This window comes from Eubalaena glacialis, chromosome 11 (assembly GCF_028564815.1).
Source record: "Eubalaena glacialis isolate mEubGla1 chromosome 11, mEubGla1.1.hap2.+ XY, whole genome shotgun sequence".
In the NCBI taxonomy this organism is placed as follows: Eukaryota; Metazoa; Chordata; class Mammalia; order Artiodactyla; family Balaenidae; genus Eubalaena; species Eubalaena glacialis.
In genome coordinates, this window is record NC_083726.1 from 113,339,209 (window position 1) to 113,360,017 (window position 20,809).

General features: G+C 47.7%; 1 protein-coding gene across 2 annotated transcripts in view; it reads left to right on the forward strand.

Annotated features, from left to right (window-relative positions):
* The window catches only part of CRACR2A (calcium release activated channel regulator 2A), a 114,154-nt gene that overhangs the window by 11,854 nt on the left and 81,491 nt on the right, over window positions 1–20,809 (forward strand). Inside the window, exon 3 of one of the 2 annotated variants that reach the window (XM_061205881.1) lies at window positions 496–554. The exons of the other annotated variant lie outside the window; for it this stretch is intronic. The gene's annotated coding sequence lies outside the window, so the exon portion shown is untranslated. The remainder of the gene's footprint in view (window positions 1–495; window positions 555–20,809) is intronic. 2 annotated transcript variants of the gene reach the window in all.

Consider the following 20,809-nt stretch of genomic DNA (forward strand, 5'->3'; position numbering starts at 1 on the left):
CAGTATCTCTCATCTTCTGTAGCCCCTCTTAAAATCTGTTGGTCAGCTTACCAAAGTGTACTCCCAGACCATGTGGCCCTTGTGTTTTCTGCGTGCCGGGTTTGTGGAGGGCTGCAGAAAAGGCTGACTGTCCCTCCAGGGCCTGCCTCTCTGAACAGAAAAAGCAAGTGGGTGAGAAACCAACTTGAGAGCCTTCGATCAAGGGTGGCAGATGAACGTCACAGACAGCAGTGGGCCTCCGCGGTGGGCGAGAAGTTTGAGTTCCAGGCCAGGAGCAGGGGTGACAGCTTCTAGAAGTTGTCTGCTAGCCTGACATTCTCGTTTCCCCAGTTCTTCAGCCAAAATGCAATACAGTAGAAGATGGAGTGCGGATGGCAGCGCAGTGGGGTTTAGTTACGGGTGACCGATGTAGTGTCCGCTGGGGGGTGAAGTCACGCCTATTTGGCCACTCTGACGTGTGTTGTTACATTTTATGTGTCTGTCTTAAATCTTCAGATTGTCGACTCCTTGAGGGCAGTCACAGAATACTCTACTTCTCTTATATTCTTCACGAGGTCGGTACTCAGTAATTGCGTACTGTGTGATTGTTCGCTGTATACCTGTGCGATAAAACGTGATCAGTCAGGGCCTAGAATTTTCATTCATTGGGCAGAGTCGCCATCAGCATCTCCTGAGCACCTAGTGAGGTGGGAGAATGTCAGATGCCTTTGCCACTAGAGCTGGCCTGAGTGTATTCATTCCTTAGGGCTGCCCTAATGAGTGCCGCACACTGGGTGATTTAAAACAACAGAAATATGTTGTCTCACGGTTCTGGAGGATGGAAGTCCAAAGTCAAGGTGTCGACAGGGCCCTGCTCCCTCTCCGACCTGCAGGGGAAATCCTTCCTGGCCTCCTCCTTGTTCTGGCAGTTGGTCGGCAATCTTTAGCGTTTCTCGGCTTGCAGCCGCGTAATCCACGCTCTGCCAGCGTTGTCACACGGTTTATCCCTGTGTGTCTCTGTCTTCACGTGACTGTCTTCTTCTGAGGACACCAGTCATATTGGGGTACCTTCTGAGGTCTTGGGATTTAGGACTTCACTGTGCCTTTTCTTGGAGATCGTAATTCAACCTGGAACACTAAGTGAGCTCTTTTCAGTGACAAGACTAGGACGTACACGGGGCCAGGGGTGAATAGTTACTGTGTCCCTTGGTGGGGGTGGAAGGAACAGGGAGTTGAATCAGCGGGCCGTGTCCTCTGTTCTCTCGGCATCCTCCAGGGAACGTGGCTGGGCCCAGTGGAACACATGATGCTCTGGCCAGTGGAGGGACGCCACGCTCCTATCGCTGCACCTTTTTTATAGGACAAGTCAGGGAGAGGCCTCAACAGAAGGGAGCAAACAGACCATCTGGGTTCCGGTCAACCTTAACTGGGAGGAAGGTGGAGAAACCCAAGCTCCGAAGGGGGTGGAGAGTGGCACCCCCTTCTCCTGGGAGAACAGGAGCCCCTGGGCCCAACCAGCTCATTACCAGGCAACCGAGAGGGGGTTCCAGATGCCAGATTTGAACAGCCTGCTGGTCTTCAGACCCAATACAACTTGGACCCCTTGCTGCCAACTTTCTGCCTCCCGTTCGGGACCCCTTAGTGCAGAGGTTGTAAAGCTGAGGCCAACAGGCCATGTGTAGCCTGTAGATGTGTGTTGTTCACAGTGGCTGGTGTTCACATTGTTTTTATATTATTTTTGGAGTAAGTGCTATATTCACATAGCTCAAAAATCAAATCATTATAGAAAGATATCTGCCCGTCCTGCCCCCTCCCCAGTAACCATTTTTATTTGTTTCTTATACATCCTTCTAGAGTTTCTTATTGCAAAGAAGAAGCAGTACAGGTATACATTCTCCCTCCATCCCATTCTTTCTTACATAATTATAGTATACATACTATACACGCTGTTTTGCCTCGCTTTTTTCGCTTCATTGATCTTGGGGATCTTTCCCTATCAGTGAACCAAGAGCTTTCTCCTTCTTTTTCACAGGGGCGTAGTATTCCGTTATATGTATCGCTATGAACTTCCCTCTAAGAACTGCTGCATCCCATAGATTTTGTATGGTTGTGAGTGTTCTGTTGTATGGATGCACCGTCATTTATTCAACCAATCCCTGCTGATGGACACAAGTTGTTTATAGCTGTTTGGTGTTTATTACAAGTAACGTTGCAGTGAATAAAACTGCAGTTCGTCCTGTACCTGAACACGTACAACATTTAAAAATTCGGAAATATCTTTGAATGATCAAAAGGGCTGGAAACACTGGGTTCTAATGACTGTTGACAGCCGGTTGGATCGAGTGGCAGCTGTCTCTAAGGGTCCCTAAGTGGGGACCAGCCTGCTGCCCACATCCAACATTTTCTCCACCCCCTCTCTGTCTCCTCCACTGAGGCTGAGCGTTGACTCTCACTGAGCTGATGAGGGTGCTGCTTTTCTCCTAGTAGATTAAGAAGGAAGGGAAATTGCTCTCGTCCTCATGTCTCTTCAAAGTGGAAAATGAAAGCCAGGGAGGCTGTCTTTTTCCTGAAGAAAGGGAAGGGCAGACGTCTACGTGGATGTGATTCTGCTTCATTTGCACCTGATGGGTCGGCCCCTGTGTGTTACCGTCTGAGCGCTTGAGCGCATCCCTGCCTTGCTAGGCCCCTGCCTTCTTCTCATCTCAGAGTAGGAGGGAAGGAACTCTGCTCGCTGGTTGCTTTTGCTCTGCTTGGAGAACTTTAGCTGCTCAGAGACCAGCAGTAAAAACGAACAAGACAGTCAAGAGTACTGTTCGATGACATATATCATCGCACCAGCACCCCATGAGGACATGGTATTCCTACTCCTGTTTTATAGACAATAAAACAGTAACGGAGTGAAGTCGCTCGGCCAAGGTTCATAACTTGTACATGGCAGACCTAGGATCTGACCCAAGAATTTCAGGCTCTAGAACCTGTTGTTTTAGCCGATATATTATGCTGCCTCCAGAGTCTTAAAAAAGAGGTGTGGTTTACGGTTACACCTCTCACCTTTGTGACTGTTGTCAGTGGTGGCATGGTGAGGACGGTCACGACAAAGAGAACATCTCTGAAAATGGGTGGATGGCGATGTGCCCCAAAGAAGGCACATAAAGAGGATGCCATCTTGTTCTCCTAACAAAGGCGATGGCTCATCCTTTGCGGTCTGTCACATTGTATAGAGAGGAATTGGCTTCATTGCCCCTGAGGGTCTTTTATACCCAAACATCTATGGAGCGCCTTCTGCATGCCAGGCCCTGTGCCAGGCGTGAGAGATGAGGCGAAAGAGCCACATCCTGGTCGGAGGGGCCAAGTGAGGACATGTGGACCGAAAGCTGCAGTGCCACCTGGTACACGGATGTGTCAGGCTGGGTCCTGAATTTCTTGACAAGAGAAACAAATTCACCGTGGAGTAAGGAGGTGGGTGGTTTCCTGTCTTGGGTCCACCGTTGCCTGATGAAGGAAGGAAGCGGGGCCCGGAAGCGGAGGCTGTGAGTTAAGGTGTTGAGCCATCCTTCTGCCCGCAGCCTGGGGGGAGGCTGATGGTCCTACTCTCCCGAGGCCGTGGGCTCCTTGAGACGACCTCGGCCGGGGTCGAGAGGCAGCTGGAAGGAAGCCTCCTTTCCCCTCGCTGTCCCCCAGCTCAGCTTTTCTCGTTCCTGGTCATTTGTTGAGCAGCTGAGCTGGGCTTACCTCCCTGTGAGGCACTTACTCTCTTCCCCAGTGAAGGACCAGCCTGGCCAGCCTGGGGGTGGGGATGGGGCCAGGAGGGCACAGTTCACAGGCCGCCGTATTGGACTTTTGAAATCACACCCCAGCAGAAGGATCTGCAGGCCGGGGCTTCTCGTCACTGGGACACGCCTTTCTTGGTTTTTTATTGTCACTGTTTATCTTTCATCTCCCCCAAGTTTGCAGCATCTGTCGTCTCTGTGGTTATCTTAGAACAATGGGGCGGGGGGTTGCTTCCTATTTATTCTTTCTCGAGTGTGATGCTAACCACAAGGGCCTACAGGCAGGGGGAGGGGGAGGGAGCCAGTGCCTCTTCAAACCCTGTGGTCCTCTGTGCAGCTGGGGCTGGTGGTGAAACTGACATGACCAAGGTGGTAGATGTGCCCCAGTGACCGTGAGGGCTGGGGGGATGTAGCCTGTGCTTCTGTGGACGAGCAAAGGGAGCGAGCTGCTTTCTGGGTACAAAGGAGAATTTGGAGTCCAGAGGGAATACAGACAACAGGCACTTCTAGGGCCACAGCTGTGTGGGCTTCTCTGTGCTGGCAGCTGGGTGGACATTCAAGAGAAAAATCCTGTGTCCTTCTTGTCCTCAAAGAACTTAGTGACAAGGAGAGGAGATAAATAACAAGGATTTACTGTAGAGCCCAGGGAACTATATTCATTACCTTGTAATGAAAAAGAATCAAAGAAAAAAGAACATAGATATATGCATATATATGTGCATATGTATAACTGAATCCCTTTGCTATACACCTGAAACTAACACAATATTGTAAATCAAGTATACTTCAATTAGAAAAAAAAAAAGGAGCAAAATGTACAGCTGACCTGCCCTCTTGGGCCTATTTCCTCATTGGAGAAATGAATGAGGTTGAACTTGGTGAGGATTCCTGATGGGGTCGGTAGAGTAGTGCCTCGCTGTGTTCCGTGAGTGGATGAATCACCTGGGGGTCTCCTTATAAAAGGAACATTCTGATGCAGTAGGTCTAGTCCGAGGCTGAAGATCCTGCATTTCCAGCAGACTCCCAGGTGCTACTGCTGGTCCAAGGACCACAGTGCTTTGAGTGTTGAAGCCCCACAGGACATTCTGGAAATCTGTGGGGTGGCTTTGAGCTGCCATGTGACTAAGAGATGCCCTTGGCATTGAGTGGGTGCAGGTTAGGGATGCTCTTTGTGGTTCCATGTGCAAATCAACCCCATCAATGAAGAATCGTCACCTGCCCTGCCAAACTCAATCCAACACAAAGAGAAATCAGTTAATACCTTTGACATAGTAGTGTGAAACATTTTCAGAGAAGTTATGCCCAAAGCCCAGTGATGTAGGAGCTGGTTGTTTTGGGACGAGAAGCCTAAATGGAGTAAAGGCAGAGTCCTGAGGTGATTGGATAATTTCCCCACTCACGCGTTCTGTCTAGTTTAGAGCATTTCCAAACATACATTTAACTGAAAAGGGTTTCAGTGCAACGTGGAGTTACTGCAAAGGCAAGGAAACCTTTGTAACAGGAGATTCGAGACTCCATCTAACAGACATAGACATAGGACGGCACATTATTAAATTAGCAGGCACCTGAGATGCCACCATCTCAGTGAACTTCTTTATAGAAGCTGTTTTTGAAATAGTTTATATTCTACTGTATGTATATGTATAATCTAATCTATCTATCTATATACATATATATGGAGTTCAATGATAAGAAACCTCTTGCAAAATTTACATATTACAATGATTTTCTTTGGGGTTGCCTGTGTGTTTCACTCTGACTCTGATGTTCTCATTAGAGATCTACCAAACAACTTTTTCCAATCCATCTTCCTCTCCCCACTCCCTAAAGGAAAAAGATAGTGTTTCCAAGCCTTTTTTTTTTTTTTTAATTAATTAATTTATTTATTTATGGCTGTGTTGGGTCTTCGTTTCTGTGCGAGGGCTTTCTCTAGTTGTGGCAAGCGGGGGCCACTCCTCATCGCGGTGCGCGGGCCTCTCACTATTGCGGCCTCTCTTGTTGCGGACCACAGGCTCCAGACGCGCAGGCTCAGCAATTGTGGCTCACGGGCCCAGTTGCTCCGTGGCATGTGGGATCTTCCCAGACCAGGGCTCGAACCCGTGTCCCCTGCATTGGCAGGCAGATTCTCAACCACTGTGCCACCAGGGAAGCCCTCCAAGGCTTTTTTAATGCTAAAGACTGAATATTGGGATTGACATATATACACTAATATGTATTAAATGGATAACTAATAAGAACCTGCTGTATAAAAAAATAAATAAAATAAAATTCAAAAATTCAAAAAAAAAGACTGAATATGTGTGCCTACCCCCCCTCCATGGGTGGAGTTTCCAGGTTAGAGACTTGTTTTCCATGATACTTTGTTCCATGTCTCAGCACGCTAAAGTATATTACATCATACTTGTATATAGGGCTTAGCTCCTTCACAAGAATAATTTACTTCTTTGTTTTCTCTATTTCCACACTTGTAATTTAATTTCACAGTGAGGTGATTTCCTTCCTGTTATCAGATGCAGACAGGTAAATGGGTTTGTTATTTCTCATGCTAATGTGTTTTATTCTGTTGTCCTCTGCTCTTTTATTTCCTTGTGCTCCTTATATGGATTGTTTAGCCTAACCTTACCCATCATGAGTAGGTATAAGCATTGTCTGCCTCATTCTGAGTTCCAGGGCAGTCACGCATGAGTACTTCCTTACTGAAAAAGTTATTATTTTGTTATAAATGGCATTCCCTTTTCTCCTTCAGATTACAATTAGAGCTTAATGATGCATATGGGTCAACTGATTTATCTAGGAGTTTCATTTCCGGTGGCGAAAGGGGCGTTTCCAAATATTTGTTATAAAAATTGGGTGTTGATTGGAGAGGGAGGGGCACCATTGGACGAAATGATCTCGGAGATCTCTGACCTTCTTTGTGCAACACTGAAAAAACAATAGATGACAGGCAGTGTGATTTGTGAGTAAACTGAAAATCATCCTATCAGTGAAAGTTGGTGTCACCCATGATGTCTGCTTGGATGAGAGGCTGTGAGCCCTCGAGCCTGGGAAACTCTAAGAAACCAAACAACAAAACCTTGCTCCCCTCCCCGACCCCGCTCCTCACACCTTGACCGCACTCAGGATCATGTGAAACTGAATCTCTGGAGTGAGGCCCAGGCATCTGGAGTCTAAAACTGTCCCCAGATGATTCTAATGTACTTAGAGGTTCTGGTTGTCCCAACTACCAGAACCTATGAAAGTGAGCCTATCAGAAAAAGGTTTTTGCAGATGTCATTTAGCTACAGATCTCCGGGTGAGACCAACCGGATTATCCAGGTGGGCCCTAAATTCAATGACAGGTGTCCTTATAAGAGGCACACGGAGGAGAGACCCAGAGAGGACAAGGCCGTGTGAAGACAGAGGCAGAGCCTCTAGTGATGGAACCGCAAGCCAAGGGACACCGGGAGGCGCCAGAAGCCAGAAGAAGTAAGGAAAGGACTCTCCCTAGAGCCTTCGGAGGGAGCACGGCCCTGTGGACACCTTGATTTAGGACTTCTGGCTTCTAGAACTATGAGAGAATACATTTCTGTTGTTTTAAGATACCTAGCTTTTTTTTTTTTTGCTTTTTTAACATCTTTATTGGAGTATAATTGCTTTACAATTGTTAGTTTCTGCTTTATAACAAAGTGAATCAGCTATACATATACATATATCCCCATATCTCCTCGCTCTTGTGTCTCCCTCCCACCCTCCCTACCCCACCCCTCTAGGTGGTCACAAAGCACTGAGCTGATCTCCCTGTGCTATGCGGCTGCTTCCCACTAGCTATCTATTTTCCATTTGGTAGTGTATATATGATACCCAGTTTTTGATCATTTGTTTCGGCAGCCCCAGGAAACGAATGCTCTGCCTATAGGGTGGATAAAATTTGGTGAGACGGGGCTTCCCTGGTGGCGCAGTGGTTAAGAATTCTCCTGCCAGTGCAAGGGACACGGGTTCAATCCCTGGTCCGGGAAGATCCCACATGCTGCGGAGCAACTAAGCCCGTGCGCCACAACTACTGAGCCTGTGCTCTAGAGCCTGCGAGCCACAACTACTGAGTCCGCACGCTACAACTACTGAAGCCCATGTGCCCAGAGCCCGTGCTCTGCAACAAGAGAAGCCACCGCAATGAGAAGCCTGCGCACTGCAACGAAGACCCAACGCAGACAAAATTAAAATAAATAAAATAAATAAATTTTAAAAAAAGAACCATTTAAAAAAAATTTGGTGAGATGGAGGGAGTAAAGGAGTTTTTCAGAAATGGAAGCAAAATGAATGAAATTGAGAAGGCACGGCTACAGGTAGAATAGAGGCAGAGTGGCTACCACAGAGGGCTGTTCCTAAGACGAGTGGGAACTCCTTCTGTACAGAGCCCCCCCAGAGCACCCCAGAAGTTGACGATGCCTTTCCTCTCCATCCTTCCTGGCATATTTCAGGGAATTGCCTTTGCCACACCTCCTTAGAGCACAAAAGGCCCAGGAACCCGGGAAGTGAGTTTCAACTTCATTCCACAAGCATGGGGGCTACCGAGGGATGCTGAGGAGGGAGCAATGTGGCTTGGAAGTTTGGAGGCCTGCCTGCCTGGCCTGGGGTTGCACGTCTCGACACTGGGTCCCTTCTGCTCTCCGCCCCTCCCTGCATTGGGGGTGGGGGGGACTTCTTTCCATGGCGGCTTCGTGAGTTTGAGTGAAGCATTTGTTTCCCAGCCCGGGAGGTCTGGGTGACTTCACCCACATCAGTGGGTGGATCTGCCGACGTCTTAGAAGTTGATCCCTTCTGCAGACCCCTAAATAAAGCTCCATCACTTCTGATGAACCCCAGAGGGACCGTCCTCAGCCCACCGCACTGGAATGAGAGCAGCCAGCTTCCAAGCATGCACAATGCCAACTGTACTTTGTTAATAACCAGCCAGTTATCTTTTGGAGGCATCTTGTGGGCACTGCATCGAAACCCAGACCCAAACCCTACTTTCTGCCAACACAAGCAAGGGAAACGTTCTTTATGGAGCCTGGGAAACCAGAGTCCTCCCTGACTCTTTGGCCAGCCCAGCGGGAGCTGAGAGTGTTTGTCCTGGCACTCACTAATCACGTGACTGGATCGCGTGTGTGCATTTCCCAGGCATTGTTTTGAATAGCAGACTCAGAAAGGACCAGTAGCACGGGAGCAGAGAGGTCACCCTAAGAATGATTGCCTTAGGGGTGGAGGAGCGATTAAATGCTGCCTGGCAGGAGCTGTCTAGGGACTACAGTGCCCTGAACTGGGGGTGGGCAAGGGGGCCTGGATAGGATGCAGAGAGAAGCAGAAACAAGGAAGCAGCCACCCATCAGCCGTGTTGGCGATTCAACGTCACCTGGTGTCCCAGATATGAAGGAAGAGCACAGGAACACCGTCATGTCATTTTGTGGGGATGAATGTCTTTAAAGAAAGCAGGTCAGTTCCTCCATGGACACCCCCCTTTGACACTGTGAGGTCAGTGGCTTCTGTTTTAATGTCAAGGGTGAGGCTGCAGAATGCTGGGTGCAGGTCGGAAGGCAGCTGCTGACCTCGAGGAGCAATGTTGGGGTCCCCTGGATAGGATGCTCTGGTAGAGGTCATTCTGGGCATCCTCCCGCTTCCAGGAACCCCTGCCCGTTACGGGTTGTGAAAAAGAAGGGCATCTTCAAGTGAGCGTGATGCTGAAGTCAGGGACGGAGGACCACTGCTGCCACTAAGCCTCCCCAGGCGCTGAGCCGCCCCCTCCCGAGCCTTCCTCTCACTGTGATCCTGAGAGAGGGCACCAGTGCAGATGTCTACAGTCAAGCAGCAGAGTATTCTGAACACAGACATACAAACTGTTTCCAAACCTCACCTCCGATGTCGTCCTATTTGCAAGAAAACCGGAGGGATTTTCCCGGGGTGGGTGGAGGACACCCACCGATCTGACACTAACTGGCCCCCTGAACTGTGGGGAGAAACTGGACCCCAGGGAGTCATGCCTCCCGGAGAATCCCTGCTGGGATGGGACATCTAGGGCTGGCTGCCTTCCCACAGGTGGGGACAACCCAGAGAAGGGGCGGCCCCAAGACCAGCCACCGGTCCATTCAGTGGGCAGACACGGGGTGCGGCCTCGTGCTGGGCACTCAGGACAGGGCTGAGGATGCTGCTGGGAACGGGCCAAGCTGCCCTCGGGGAGCTCAGGTCCGGCAGGAGAGGGAGAGGTTGACTGATGCTACACATTGTTACGATGGGCATACACGCTAGAGAGGGGTCGAGGTCCCTGAGAACCTACAACAGTAAACCTAGTCTGAGGGTCTTAAAGGGCATCTGCCCCTTTAAGATCTGCCCTATTTACAAATGGACCCTCCCCATTTACATATGAGGAAACTGACGGTGGGGGGGGGGGTGGGCCGCGGGGGAGGAAGTCCGCAAAGTTGACCTCTTTAGCCAGTGATCGATTGAGATGGATGGGATGCCACTTCTGGCTCCCAATTCTGTCTCCATCTCGGCGGGGGGAGTTCATGTCTGCTGTGGTCGGGGCCAGTTTGACGGACATTGTCGGGACAGTGTCGAGGTCCAGGAAGTCGTAAAGCCCTGTGGTGGATGGGGAGTGGCAGGGGTGCCCGCAGCCCGGGCTGGCGAGGGGCTCTTCCACAGGCCCTGTTTCTGAGAGGCGGGAGCTCTTCCAAGGGATGGGTGAGTCCCTGTGGAGCTGTCTGTCCCTGAGTTGACAGCAGAAATAACGAGCCTGTTTGGGAAGCAGCCGAGGCGTGGTCCCTGCTCAGGTGCCGGCACTGCCTTCAGGCTGCCCTCCAGCCTTTCCCTCCCCTCCCCTCCCCACTCTGAGCAGCTGGGCCATCCCAGGTCACCAGAGGCCCTCGCTGCTCTAGTCTCCTTGTTTCTACGAGGTTTCTGTTTGACTCCGTCCTCCACACTGTCTTCAAACTGTCCTGGTTCTCTTACCCTTGGCTGTATGACCTCAGGCAGGTGACTTGACCTTTCTGAGCCTCGTGTGTAAACGAGGGCGGTCGACATCACACAGTGTTGTAAGTGGGATCAGTTAGGACAATGTCCTTGCACCCAGCACAGTGCCTGGCATGTATTAGCTGCCTTAAGTGCGTAAGTTTCTGGAACCCATGATAAGTGCTTATCACCGACGAAATAAAGAATAACCCCCTTAGCATTCAACTCATCCAAGAAGCTTCTGTGGACTCCTGTTCTGCGCTAGTCATTGTGCTAATGCTATGGTTACAGAATGAGTGAGCCAGGATCCCTGACCTCCAGGAGCTAAAAATTTAGTGGGGGATAGATTTGAATAGAACCAAGTGTAACGCAGTGTGATGAGTGATGTATTAACAGCAAACACCAAGGGCGATAGGAGCACAGAATAAGCAACTGAGTCCGTTTGGCCTGGCCTCCCAGGCTCCCAGGCCCCCAGTCCTACCTCTCTCGACGTGAATGCCCAGGCATAGTCTTCTTGCTCTCGTTACCCCAAATCGGCCTTCCCCTGCTGCAGCCTGGAGGGCCATTTCATGCTGCCCCCTTTGCCTGGAATCTCCTCCCCTCGTTTCCTCCCTGCCCAATTCCCCCTATCCTGCAGGGCCCATGTATGTGCCCCATCCTCTGCAAAGTCTTCATGTCTCACCAAATCACATATATGTTTATCCGAAGGAGAAAGATCTGAGAATGTAGCAAACAGTAAAGAAGAGAAAAAAATCACCCATAAACCCAATAAACAAAGATAATCACTAGTAACATTGGGGTATATTTCCTTCCCATCTTTTTTTTTTTCAGCACACACTCACACACACACACACGCACACACACTTATTACCTTGCCCCATTCTACCTCACATTTTAGGTTGTCACATGCATCTGTCTACATTTGATGGTGAGCTTTCTGCGGGCCCAGATGACGTGTCACTCACTTTTTATCCCTGTTCCCTAACCCAGCATCTTGCACTAGGGGCCTCTGTAAATGTTAGCCCACGAGAACCGCCGGGTGAATTCATTTGGCCTTGGGATGCAGCACATGATTATTTTGAGGAGGCAGATGTGCTGTCCTGGGCTTTGCTGGTTGGTTAAAACTCATGTGCGTTCCTCAAGCACCAGCCACTGCTGGCCCGTCAGGCGCTCTGCTGGGTGGCTGGGGAAGGGGATGAAAATCCATAATGATTCAGCGGCTGAAACACGGGTGGGTGATTAAGTGCGGTCTGCATCCCACATCGGGTTGAGTTGAAAGCAGCTCTACCCCTGCTATTTGATGGAGGTCCTTTTCTTGCATTAGAATGACACAGTTGATTCTGGCCAATCTTTCTTTATTCTTTCTGATCAAGAATAGTGTTGGCGTGTCACCCGGGAAGGTGAGAGTGAGATTTTTCTTCTCTGAGAAATCAGTTTTGGCTCTAAAATACCTTTGCTCAGATAAAACTCAAGAGACTCTTGAGCTGGGGTTGGAAGTGGAAATGACAGATGCTTCCAAGAAGCTCGGTTTTGAGGGAGGTGGGTGGCGTCAAGTCAGGATGGGACCAGAGGGGAAAGCGGAGCAGAGCAGAGCACACCGGAGGGTTTCACGGGGACAAAGGCAGCAGAAAATGTTCACAGGACATCAGGATCCCTTCAAGGCGTACGTGGAGAACATGGGAGGCTGGAGGTATATTGACCACCTTCCTTTTTGGGAATAAAATGTAGGCACTTCATCGGTAAAAATGGCAACTGAACAGGAAGAGCAGATATAAGGGCGACAGACCCATTTGCCTTCTGAGATTTGTATGTGAATATGGCAGGATGCTTGTTATTTAGATGTCTTTTTTCTTTCAAGGAGATGTGGCAGAGCAGAGGCTATTTCTAGAATCAAATACCTCTGAGGGAATTTCATGACAAGATCGAGGAAAAAGTCTACAAGGTTTTGGCTTCTGATGAAAAGTATTGAAACCCAAGTAAAATGAAAGGGAACTTTAAGCTAACACATTATGGATATGGGTGATGTGAAGGCACCTCAGCCAGAGAGGCTCTTTGGGGGCCAAAGCATGGAGAAGAGAGCATGGAAATATTTAGGGCCCAGCCTCTCTATACGCCAGGATGAGACATGAAATGGAGGGGCCCTGGTGGCTTACAAGCTGCAAAAGGGGAGCTCAGGAGTCCGAGGCCCAAAACTAGGACATTGGTGGTGATGGAGGGGAATGTGCTTTGTAAGAAAATCCGAAATCTAGTTTTCTTTCTCTACTCCGCATTGCTGTGGGCACTAAAGGGATTTAGTAGAAAGAACATAGGTTTGGGATGCACTTGATTTGACTCTTGCCGTTTGGGGATACGTTCTTAATATTTTTCCCAGACTCAGTGTACTCCTGTGTACGACTCCCAAACTGCCCCCCACTCCTCAAGCTGACCTCCAGCTCTGAAAGCTCTCCTCCAAGCCTCACACTTCCCTGTGCTCATGCATTCAGGGCCCGTCCCGGGGGGCTGGGGACGCAGCAGTGAACCGGAGCGACAGAGCCTCGGCTTCATGGAGCTCGTGTTCCTGACCAGGACTGTGCAGCCGAAGTGTATGTGAGCACACAAACTTTCTAACATTCTAGTTGCCACTGAAGAAGCAGGAAAGGAAGCAGGGGAAGTTAACTGTATTCGCATTTTCTTTAACCTAATATACCCCAAGGTTATCATTTCAGCATGTAGTCAACCGAAAACTTCATTAATTAGACATCGCACGTTCCTTTTTTGGGAACTAGGTTATTCTTACAGCGCATCTCGTTTTGGACCGGCCACATTTCCAGTGCTGGACAGCCTGGTGTGGCTCGTGGTGACTGTGTCGGACAGTGTGGCTCTGGGGCTCAGGGGTGACAGTCCGCCATCCCCACCAGCCGTGAAAACAGAGGGAAGCGCTTCACTGCAGGCCCTGCTGCCTGCAGGAGGATGCTGCCAGCCCGGAAAGGGGGGACCCCCTCCCTGGGTGCTCTGCCCCTCCCCCCGGCTGCTGATTTCATCCAGAGAGAGGAAGATGCCGTGCCCCAAGGTGCTGCCCTAGTCTGTAGGTTCAGGTGAAGAAATGACACTGAGCTCTCCTCTCTGTAATAATAATAATAATAATAATAGTAATAGTAATAATATAACTAGTACTTAACGAGCACTAAGCATAGGCCAGGCCCCGGGCTAAGCACTGTACCTTATTATCTTCACGACACCTTTATGAGAGAGATGCTCATGTTATCCATGCTTAACAGGGGAAAGTGGCTCAGAGAAGTTAGGAGCTTGCTGAGGGTCACACACGTAGTAAGTCACAGACCCGGGGCTTGAACCCAGGGCTTCCTAAAGCCAAAGCCTGATGCTCTTAACGCAGAGAGAGCGCAGAATGAGATCCCGGATGAACCCAGCTTCTCCGGCCTCCGCTGAAGGCTCTCCTCCTCTGCTCGCAGGCCTTGGAGATGAAGGTTTCCCCGCGGGTGACTCAGTGTCCCAAGGAGAGGTAGACGGGAGACGTCCAGCACCCTGGGCCTGGCCCTCCACCAGCTGTTGTCCAGAAGCCGTAACTGCTGGCATGTTCTTATGACAAATAAGACAGCACGAGCTTTGGATGCCATAGAGTCATGTCTGTGTTACAAATATGATGTTAGCTGTTAGGCTTAGATGACAAACATCTTTGTTGACTCTAAAGCACCGTATGAAAGCTTGCTGCCGTTGTACGGTTATTACCATTGTTAGGGTTGAGTCTGTGTGGCTGGGTCACTCACCGTAGCCCAGATCACCGCAGCAGCGCCTGTAATGTCAAATGGCAACCAACACGACTTGAGTTGTCTGCTCCCGGTGGGTCCCAGCACCTGGCAGTCTGAAACTTTGCTCATGCATGTATCGCAGTAGAATCCACTGTGCAGGTGACCTAGTTAGCCAGGTGTTCTCAGCATTTGGAGCTCGCCCTGTGCTGAAATCTTCTTGATGTTCAGCCTAGGGTGGCTAGCAGCATGCCTGGCTCTTCAGAGCAGAGCGGGAGAGACACTTAAAAACCCTCTGACGTGATGGAGCGGCCGGGAAGGCGGCCACCAATGTCTGGAGGAGAAAGGGCCCACAGGCTGTGCTGTGGGTTTTCCGGGCATCCTCGTGGCCTTGCTGAATGGGATGACCTTGAGGAACATCCAGATCCCATTCACTCTCTGAGGCCCACTTTAAATGTCCCTTCCTACCCTGAAGACTTTCTTCCTCGTCAGCCCCCTCCCATCCTGTCCCACCTCTAATGTCCTGTAATGCTGAAGGCCTGGACCCTCACTTAGATCTTGCATTGTCAGCTACACGTTTTCTGTATGGCCGTGCCCCTTCTTTCTGTGGCTTCTCCCAGTGACAATCACGAATTGACTTGTGACATCCCTGGTGATCTGGTTGGTAAATTCTGCTTTGCTCCAGAGAGAGGGTTCCAGGGGCTGTTCCATCGCTGTGAGTGCCCGTGCTGCCCGCCCCACCCCCATTTTTTTTTAAATTTTTTTTTTTTACTTTTCGGCCGTGCCACACAGCATATGGGATTTTAGCTCCCTGACCAGGGATTGAACCCACTTCAACTGCAGTGAAAGCGCAAAGTCTCAACCACTGGACCGCCAGGGAGGTTGTTCCCCCATGCTGCCTGTAATTAAGTTTTCAGCCGGCTTTGTGCGCTGCCTCTCCGTCCAGAACGCACATCCTCTGAGAACTGTGCTCCTGTGATCTTGGCCTCCAGTTAGGGTGTCTGCCCGGCTTACCTCGCGGCTCAGTGACGATGCATTGCTCCGTATGGAGGACGCGCGAGTGCCCCGATCCAAGCAGCTTCCTCTGATGCTAATCATTTGCATACTACCCTTTACTTTTATTTCACTGCAATGACCATGATTTGTAGTATATATTCACTAACTTGGTAAAACCTCTCTCCTGCACTGGAGACCTTTTTGGCTCTGCCCTGTACCCCAAGACCCAGTTCAATACCCCTAGAACCTGGTAGGAGCTTGGGAAAGACTATAGTTTAATAATGCATGGATGAGTCAATCAACTTGGTCACTGCAGGAGAGGCAAAGGCGGTGGCAGGGAGAGGGGCCGGAGCTGGGGTGCTCAGCAGCTTTTGGAGGGCTTCAGCTGTAAAGAGAAGTGAGGTCAGTTACAGAAGGACGGGTGGAATAACAGAAAACACATTGGCCTTGAAGTCAGGGCCCTGAGGGTCAGGCATTTTCCTGTACGGAAGTTTATTTTCTGTGTAACCTTGGGAAAGTCTTGTGAGGGTCGAAGGAGGTATTTATTGTGAAATTGCTTTGTAAACCATAAAGTGGCCTGGAAGGATGCTATTCATCACCCTAAGATCTGGTCCGTGCCTACCTGTCCAAACATATTTCTTACTCATTTGATTTAGCTAGAATAATCCTCTCATTTTTAAAAAAAATATGTTTTTTCCTTTATTGCAAAAATAACACATTGAAATTACAAAAATATTAGAAAATTCAGTGAGGTACCACCTCACACCAGTCAGAATGGCCATCATTAAAAAATCTACAAATAAAAAATGCTGGAGAGGGTGTGGAAAAAAGGGAACCCTCCTACACTGTTGGTGGTAATGTAAATCAGTACAGCCACTATGGAGAACAGTATGGATGTTCCTTAAAAAACTAAAAATAGAGCTACCATATGATCCTGTAATCCTGCTCCTGGGCACATATCTGGAGAAAACTATAATTCGAAAAGATACATGCACCCAAATGTTCATAGCAGCACTATTCACAATAGTCAAGACATGGAAGCAACCTAAACGTCCATCAACAGATGAATGGGTAAAGAAGATGTGGTATATATATACAATGGAATACTACTCAGCCATAAAAAAGAATGCCATTTGCAGCAATGTGGACGGACCTAGAGATTATCATACGACGTGAAGTAAGTCAGACAGAGAAAGACAAATACCATATGATATCACTTATATGTGGAATCTAACATATGACACAAATGAACTTATTTACAAACAGAAACAGACTCACAGACATAGAAAACAAACTTATGATTACCAAAGGGGAAAGGGGAGGGGAGGTATAAATTAGGAGTTTGGGATTAGCAGATACAAACTACTATATATAACCTAGAAACTGTCATACAGTGAAGTAAATCAGAAAGAGAAAAATATCGTATAATATCGCTTATATGTGGAATCTAGAAAAATGGTACAGATGAACTTATTTGCAAAGCAGAAAGAGAGACACAGATGTAGAGAACAAACTTATGGCTACCAAGGGGGGAAGGGAGGGTGGGATGAATTGGGAGATTGGGATTGACAAGTATACACGACTATGTATAAAATAGATAACTAATGAGACCCTACTGTATAGCACAGGGAACTCAACTCAGTGCTCTGTGGTGACCTAAATGGGAAGGAAATCCAAAAAAGAGGGGATATATGTATATGTATAGCTGATTCACTTTACTGTACAGCAGAAACTAACACTGTAAAGCAACCATACTCCAATAAAAATTGTAAAGCAACATTGTAAAGCAACCATACTCCAATAAAAATTTTAAAAACAAAATAAAATAGGTAATCAACAAGGTCTTACTGTACAGCACAGGAAACTATATTCAATATACTGTGCTAAATCATAATGGAAAAGAATATGAAAAAGAATGTATGTGTGTGTATATATATATATTTTATATATATATATATATAATATAAATATAATGGAATCACTTTGCTATACACCTGAAACTAATACAACATTGTAAGTCAACTATACTTCAATTTAAAAAAAAGAAAAAACAAAGAAAATTCAGAATAAAATCAAAATAAATCATCTCTTAAGATTATCATCTAGAACTAACACTATTAACATCTTATATACAGCCTAAACGAGTTTTTTTTGGAATACATGTGACCGAAGTTTGCCAGGTGTCAGCAGCTGGGAGCAGACACGGCGACACTCCTCTGTGTCCTCCCAGTGCCCTGGCTTTGCTGACGACTCTGCCTGGGAAGCCACTAGAATGAGGAGCCTCCCCACTCTGGTTTCTTCCAGCCTTCCGGGGAGCAGAGCTGGCAGCAGTGCCAGTGAGGGTTGTAGAGAGGTGCTCTAGGGATGGGCTTATCTTCCTCCAGCACTTTCCATCATCTGAAAATGCTGACTGGGTTTAGAGATTTATTGTTTGCCTCTCTCCACTGGAATATAAGCTCCACGAGGTCCAGAGCTTGCTGGATTTGCCTGTTGCTGCCTCTTTGGCACCTAAAACAGTGCCTGCCCAGAGTAAATATTCATTGAATGAGTGAACGAGCGCCCACATGCTGTACAGAATAAGGAGGATTTGCTTCGGATGAGTTGTGCGTATTCTGAGCTGAGCAGAGGCCAGTCACTGGGGATACCCATCTGGTCTGCAGTTGCGGCTGTGGCTGGAGCTTCGGCCGGGGGTGACGGATCATCCTGGCCCCCTTGGCCATCACCACTGCCTCCTGCCAGTCGTTCCAAGTGTGCACACAGACCCTGTGGCTTAGCACGTGGCCAAGGCATTCTGCCAAGTCCCTCTCCAGGTTCACGGTCTCAGCATCCCCAAGCTGCCCCAGGCCAGGAGCCGCATCCTCTCCCTGTCCCAAAGCTTGGTCCTCCCCCAGCATCCTCAGCTGGCTCTCCTCCTGGGGCCCTTATGCTCCTCTGACAAATACTCTGCACGTCTCACTTAGGTAGGGATGCCACAATTCTGCATCTCTGCCTTCAAGGGTGAGCTTCAGTGATGCAGACGACATTTGTGTGTTGGATGCAGAAAGCTTCACAGCTGAGAGCTGGGGCTTCTGGAGGGGATGTCTAGTTTGCCCTGAGGCCACCCCCCTCTCACGCACAAGGTTCTGCCCTCACTGGGCTGGGCACAGTCTCCAGACTCCCGTGGCTAAGCAGACAGCCCACTGCTACCCCTCCTCCTCACCTCCTCGTCCCCACAACCTGGAAGAGGATAGGACTGAGTCCGTTTTCTTCTGAGACATTGCAGCCCTATTAGGAGGGGCTTTTTCTGCCAGTTTTCTCTAAATTGTCATAAAATTGTGGCCCCAGTGGAAAGTAAGGCGTTCTCATCTCTGTGTGTTTCCTAGGTGGGATTTGAGTCACCGGTAGCAAAAATGTCCCCCAGATGTGAGGATTTACCCATCCTCTGAAGAGCCAGGACCTTCATCCACATCCCACAGCCCTCAACACCAGGCCCTGTGCTGGTGCCTCCGATGCTGTGTTTAATATTCATGAGGATCGTCTGTGGACGCTTAGATTTGAGAAACCAAGTTCATCAGACTAGCCATTTCTCCCAAGCTTTCTTGAGCACAGCTTCTTTCTCTTTTTTCTATCTTTTTTCCCCAGCTTTGTTGAGATATAATTGACATATATAACATTATAGAAGTTTAGGGTGTACAACATAATGATTTGGTGTATCTTTGTGAATATATGTGAAATGAATCCCACACTTACTTAACATCCATCACCTCACATAGTTATAATTTTTTCTTGTGATGAGAACTTTTAAGATCTGCTCTCTTAGCAACTTTTAAGTATGCAATAGAGTGTGATTAACTAGTCACGCTGCTGTACATTACATCCTCAGGACTTATTTATCTTATAAGGGGAAATCTGTACCTTTTGACCCCCTGCACCCATCCCCCCACCTCCTACTGTTGGCAACCACCAATCTGTTCTCTATATCCACGAGTTAATTTTTTTTAGATTCCACATATAAGTGAGATCATACAGTATTTCTTTCTCTGTCTGACTTATTTCACTAAGCACAATGCCCTCAAGGTTTATGTTGTCACAAATGGCAGGAATTCCTTCTTTTTTATGGCTGAATAATATGTGACTATCTAATTTCCCAGCACCATTTATTTAAAAGACTGTCTTTTCTCCATTGAGTATTCTTGGCTCCCTTGTTGACTGTATATGTGTGGATTTATTTCTGGACCCTCAATTCTGTTCCATTGGTCTATATGTCTGTTTTTTATGCTGGTACCATACTTGTTTGACTACTATAACTTTATAATATAGTTTGAAGTCAGGAAGTGTGATGCCTCCAGCTTTGTTCTTATTCCTCAGGATTGCTTTGACTATTAGGGGTCTTTGTGGTTCCAAACAAATTTTAGGATTTTTTTTTTTAATTTCTGCAAGTAAATGTCATTGGAACCTTGATACGGATTGCATTAAATCTGCAGATGGCTTTGGGTAGCATGGACGTTTTAACAATACTAATTCTTCTGATCCATGAACATGAGCTATCTTCCCATTTATTTGTGTCTTCTTAGTATCTTTCATCAGTGTCTTATAGTTTTCAGTGTACAGATGTTTCACCTCCTTGGTTGAATTTATTCCTAAGTAGTTTATTGTTTTTGATGCTATTGTAATTGAGATTGTTTATTTCTTTTTCAGATAATTCACTGTTAGTATATTGAAACGCCGCTGAGTTTTGTATGTTGATTTTGAATCCTACAACTTTGCTGAATTTATTGATTAGATCTAACAGGTTTTTGGTGAAATCTTTAGGATTTTCTGTATATAAAATTATGCTATCAGCACACAGACAATTTTATGTCTTCCTTTCTGATTTGCCTGCCTTTTATTTCTTTTTCTTGCGTGATTGCTCTGGCTAGGACTTCTAGTACTATGTTGAGTAGGAGTGGTGAGAGTGGACACCCTTGTCTTGTTCCCCATCTTAGAGGAAATTCTTTCAACCTTTGATCATTGAGTATGATGTTAACTGTGGGCTTGTCACATATGGCCTTCCTTATGCTGAGGTATGTTCCTTCCATACCCAATTTGTTGAGAGTTTTTGTCATGAATGGATGTTGAATTTTGTCAAATGCTTTTTTGGCATCTCTTGAGTCGATTGTACGATTTTTATCTTTCATTCTATTAAGGTGGTGTATCACACTGATTGATTTGTATATGTTGAACCGTCTTTATAACCCAGGCATGAATCCCACTTGATCATGGTGCACGATCCGTTCAATGGTGCTGGTGAATTTGGTTTGCTAGTATTTTGTTGAGAATTTTTACATCTGTGTTCATCAGGGATGTGAGGACACAGTTGCTTAAATATTAGATGACAGAGGT